The following is a 6,030-nucleotide window of genomic DNA, read 5'->3' on the forward strand; positions in this document are numbered from 1 at the left end:
CAGGGGTCCTAACTTTTTTATTCAGGGTTTTTTAATCTGGGTTGTCTAGCTGCCACCGCAGACATAGACTTGCTGTTGAAGTTCCTCCAGGATGCTTCACATGTTGTACAAGTTGCAGATCACTGAGTTAAAGACCATTTAAAAAAAAAATTGAATGCTTTGTACACCTGATGCAAAGAAGTAATTTCTTTTTGCGTTTGGAGATGAGATGTTTCTCTACAGTTGCTTTAATGCAGCCTGCCTTCCTGTTTACAATTATCAACTTTTCAGCAGCTCTTGAAATACTTTAACCTGTAGACTAGTCACTGATCAACAGCAAATGTGTCTGGCTCCCCTACTGCATCATAACTGTCTTTGGAAGCAAAGGTTAGTTACCGGCTACAATAACTGCTAACAAACAGAAAAATTCTCCTCACCTGGATTTTTAGTCTTCCTTTTAAGTCATTTCTAAGTGTTTTCATATAATAGGTGATAAAACGTACCCATTGGCATTAATTTGCCTGTAAAACACTGCACATCTAGCGGTGATCAGTGTCTTGAACTTACATCTTCTAACATCAGGAGAGTGAAAAGATCTAAACAGTTTTTTGTTAAAAAAACAAGATGTAATTAGTAGTGGACCACAACTGTATTAATATGAAGACAAGTCATAATGAATTGTCCCAGACACACATGACTTATGAAGGCATCGTGACACAGCAGGGGTTGGAAAGCAGATGAGCCTACCATTGGAAGGCCTTGCTTCCTGCTTTTAAATTGTCACCTGACCAGTTGTCCTCCAGCAACACTCTTTGTGTTGATAGTGTTGCCATGTAGGTATTGGAAGCCTTTCCAATACACAGCAAAGTTGTGTAGTTTACTGATTATGTTGTGGTCCATGTCATTCATAGGGATTTGTAAAGCAGTGGTCTCTGTTCCACTTCCTGAAGTACCAAATGTTAACCTTTCACTTTTGATGTCTATTTCTATGAACTTTCTATCCTGTAGGCAGTTAATGATTTATATAGCTAATATTCTATATATTTTTAACAATTAAATTTTTAGGATTAATCTTTTATCAAATGGTAGCAATTGCACTGATGCGTAGGTTTAATATTGTTAATGATCAGCTTTACTCCTCATCATAGACTCAGAGTTCCTCCATGCAAGACGTGCACTGTAGGCCCATATTTCACAGATACTGAAAAAGTATTATAGTTTTGAATGTAGTTAAGGAGTTTTAATGCAGAAAAAGCACAGTGTTGATACTTTTTCTAAGAGTTTTATTCTGTGCTGCGGAGGTGCCTCGTCCTTGCAGAACAAAAATAAGTTGAACAAAGTGATCAGGACTGGTGGCAAAATTACTGGCGGCTCCTTGGACACAGTAACATGTCCAATGGAGTGACATATTAATAATCTTGCACAAATCTCATCTACTCTTTAGAGTTTACTCTCCTACCCGCTGGAAGGAGGTACCGCATCCCCTGTATTAATACTAAGACATCGTCTACTTCCTTTATACCTTAAAGCATTCAATTGTTTGCTGGTAGTTAATAATTATTTTATTATTACTGCTGTTTTTGGGTTCTTTATAAGCTAATTGTCTATTTTTTAATTTTATAGCGATCAGCAATGTTGAATGTCCCTTTGTATCATGTTATTGTACTGTTGCTGTATTGTATTATTGTCATTTATGTTATATACATGTATTTATGAGCTCTTGACAAACCCCCTTAAGGGCAATATTCTAAACCCTTGTTTTTAATTGTCCTGACTCTGTCATCTCATATCATTGTTTTTCTCCTACTGTAAAGCCCTTTAAAAAGCAACTTTTAAAGGCACTATATAAAAAAAGATTCTGTTCGACCCTCTCCAGTCTGCCCTTGACTTGGCATACTTGACAAGAACTGCTGTCTGTCAAGTTCTTGCCTGCGGCCTCCCCTTCTGTTGTTTTAATCCCTCTCGATCTCTCTGCTCACCTTCCACACTGTGGATGACTCCTGTGTGCTGACAACACTTCTGGCACTGCACACACCTGGTCCCCTTCCTACCCTGATGATCACACACTAATTCCCCTGCTATATTCTCTTCTGTCTACCTATTGGTGTACCCCAAGGTTACGTCCTGGGTCCCCTATTGTCCTCTCATCCTACGTGTTACGTTATACTTCCCTCCTCTAGAGGGCGCTCCTACCCTTTACTGTTATGATTAGTTTTTATGATTTCCTGTTGCATCTCGTCTGGTTTTTGGTTAAAAGCCTAGCGTCTCTGCAGTTCCTGGCTCAGTATTGGAAGATGGATGCCCCAAGGCTTGCCTATCCCCCGGGCTCGCGGGTAGCCCGAGGGCAGGCCTTATTTCCCGGCGTCCTGACCGTCTGGGACCGGGGCTCGGAGTGCCTGGTCCCGTCATGCTTTTAGTTCTTTGTGTTCCCGGTCTCGGTTGCCCTTCCCAGGGATTTTAAGTGTATTCGTCCTGGATGGATCTCCCGGCCTTTGGATTACGGACTGCGCTCCGACTTCCGTCATTTGACATCAAGTAATTCTGGACTTCCCTGGACTTGGTTGCTTCCGCATTTCCCCCCCTGCACCAGATCACTACAGTCACCGCCCCCTGTCTGTCAACCCGTCCTAACCCTGCTGTACCTTCCCCTGATGTCCTTCTCCTCCCCGCATAGGGTCTTTAACAACGCGCCTCACGGGAGTCAGAACTGGCTCCCGTGCCACTATGGCTTTTTCCATCATGTTTGTGCTGATGATGCTCAAATATTCCTCTTTTCCCCTCCCACTGATCCTCATGTTAAAGGAGATGTTTCACAGAAGTCTCCTTCTGGAATACCCCCTCATCTCTCATTAAGCTCACTCTCTCTAAGTCTGCTCTGCTCCTCCTTTTCCCCTTTATCTTCCTTCTCCTCGACGGACCTCTCCATCTTTCCCCGTAGTCTCCACTACCACCCCTTGATCCTTCTCCTCTTCTGCCACGAACCCCAGTGCCACTCTTGACCTCCCCCTCATACTCTCAGAATATTCTTGTCTGGCATGCTCCTCCTGCATCTTCTTGAACAACATCCCCACAGAGAACTGTCCCAACATGTGAACTCTTTTAACTCACTATCCCTGAGGAAGCTGGGCTTCCAGTCATCATCTCATCCAGCTCAGCCTGTCCAGAATTCTGCAGCTTGTCTGTCTTCCTCACTCTTTCCGTGACATTGCCTATTGCTGTGAGCACATCCGATGCAAAAGACTATCTGTCACTTACCCTTGTGCAGATCGCTCTGCTCCAGCCTAGCAGCAGTCTCCGATCTCTCCCTGCACCCTCACTGGCTCTCTCCATTCTTGAAGAAATTCCGTGCCTCTCCAGTCTCCTGCTTGCAAAGCCTTGAACCTCTTGGCCACCTTTCAACACCTGCTCAAGACTCTTCTGTTTAGAAAGCACTGTGATCTCTCACCTCTCATCCACATCCTTCAATGAGGACTTGTTGCACTAATGCAAGTGCAAGATTTCTGGCCCCTGAGCAGGCTGTCTTGAATCTTGAGTCTGTGGGTCATGTTCAGTTCAGTTTATTTGTCATATGCCCAAGTGCAATGAAACGCTTATTTGCATGTGTGCTCCAATTCAAAGACATTAAGGAATCGCCAAAACAAACAACAACAGCAGCAGCAGCAACGAGTTAAATAACATACAACTAAAAAACCAAGTCAGACAAGCAGCGTGAGAAGAGGAAAAAAAACCCATCAGTGTGCGTAGTGATGTAGATGAGTTCAGTCAGTGGTAGGGGTGGAGTTCAGTGATCAGACAGCTTGCGGGAAGAAGCTGTCTCTGAAGCTGGAAGTTCATGCCTTTATGCTCCTGTAATGCTGACCAGTGGGAAGGGGGGAGAAGCCAGGATGACTGTTTCCAGCCTTCCTGACACAGTGAGCTGTAAAAAATAGAGGGGAGCTGGACTCCAATCGTGGCCTCCAATGTGACAGAGGGAGACGGGGAGAGAGAGAACTGGTGGGGGTCATGGCTGCAGGAGGAGGTGGCGTGTTAAAGACCTTGTGGATGATTTTGGCAGAGAAAAGGGGGGACAACAGGTGGAACAGGAGGAGGCAGGAGCAGGATGACTGCCGAGCAGGGAAGAGAAGGTGGAGAAGAGCTCATGAGGATCACAGGTAGAAGACTGGGAGGGGAGGAGCCGGCAGGGAGAGAAGGGAGTGAACACAGGCAGTCAGAGACTCAGAGCCGAGGACAGTCTGCGCTACGTCTCGGAAACGAGTGTTTATGTGGAAGAAGAAAGAAAGCGGAGTTTAGGGCAGAAGAAACTGGAGAGGGAGCTGGTGGAGGAGGAAGACATGGGGGGGGGGGGGGGGGAATGGGTGGAAACAGTGAAGGGGGTGAAGTGTGAGAGGGAGAGAGAAAGCACGATCCAGCTGATGGCCAGCTGAGTGAGCAGGGGGAGAAGCTGAAAGAGAAAGGAGCCAGTTACTGAGGAGCTGAAGTCACCTAGTGAGATTACTGAGGTAGAGGTGGGGGGAGGAGGAAGGGACAGAAGAAGGGAAGAACTAGTTCATCACAAAAATGAGGATGATAGCAGTAGGGAATCATAATAAGTTAAGAAGGAAGGGATTTGTTTCAATAGAGCTTTAAACTCAAAGGTGCTAACAGAGTGTGGAGAGAGAGTACAGGGAGCCAGGAGAGATGAGGAGAGAAGGGGTGTCAGGGAGTGGGATGGGACACAGGCAGAGGAACGCAGTGCAGGGCTGGTGGAGCTGTCAGCGGACACCCAGCTCCAAGCGCAGCTCAGGAAGCCAAACCTCATCCTTTCCCAAGTTGGAGAATTTCTTGCTGGGAAACTCACAATTCGCTATGAGCACACCATCTCCACCCATGGCAAGGAGCCAGGAATAAAAAACACTTTACTCACCATGTTCCAAAGCGGAGGACCTTGCTCAATATGCACAGCATAAATTAGCAGTATGTGTGAACAGCTGATAACCTAGTTTTTGTGAGCTTGTGCAGCCTCAATGCAAAATCTTTCTCAGCATCAGTACATTTTTAGGTTTTTTCTGAGAATATGACAATGAAGAACAGGATCCAGAGAGATCCCCTGCCACTGTCCTTCATCCTGGTGGGGCCTCCAATTCCTCTTCTCAGAGGATTCAAACCACAACCACACAAATAGTGTTAGGGCCCCTAGAAGCTATTGATTTATTTGACTTAATAGGATTCTCTTTATTTTTTGCCAAAAACCCTAAAGATACATTTAATTTTTCTCAGGGGAGTCCTGAAGCAAAACAATGTTTCAGTTCCTGTTTATTTGTACCTAATATACTGTGAATTGTGATATTCTGCTGACTGCAGTCACAGTCACTTTGATTACAGGGTGAGGCTCAGTTCGCAGTCTGTGGGGAAAGTATGAAACAGTGCACCAACTTACTGACACGAGTCAGTTGACAGCCACCCATCACATTAATAAATGACCTGAACATAAATCCATTCATTTTTAGGATTTGTCATTTCTATATTTTGCTTCCAATTATTGCATTAACTCACTTTGAAAGTGTTAATTTAAAATGTCAACTGAAAACAAAACGCACCTTACTTTGAAATATATGGTGTGTCTCCCTATTGCCCTCTGGTGGAAAATAAAGGAAATATTTTGCTACCAGATTACCTTGAAATACTGTTGAAGTGAAGTTTTCTGACAATGAAAAGCAAGAACAAAACATTGATTGAGATGCAGGATCAAATGTGTAAAATGGCAGTATATATGACAAGAAAGGAACTTTAGTAACTTTAGTGTATGTATACTACCTATAGTTTGTGTTACAAAAATTATAATATATCACCAAAACATAACCCGTTAATAATGTTTTGAAAGGCTTGGATCTATAGCAACAAATGCTATTTCTTGCCAACTAGTTTTGGCTTTTTTAAGATATACACAGCATGTCTGTTATTTAATTGCAACACTACAATAAATACAAATCAATTCAAGTCATCTTCTGTTAAACATTTTTGCATCCTAATTATTATCTAAAATATTACAAGGTCTTAGCACAGATGGCTCAG

Source organism: Atractosteus spatula, chromosome 6 (assembly GCF_055471065.1).
Source record: "Atractosteus spatula isolate fAtrSpa1 chromosome 6, fAtrSpa1.hap1, whole genome shotgun sequence".
In the NCBI taxonomy this organism is placed as follows: domain Eukaryota; kingdom Metazoa; phylum Chordata; class Actinopteri; order Semionotiformes; family Lepisosteidae; genus Atractosteus; species Atractosteus spatula.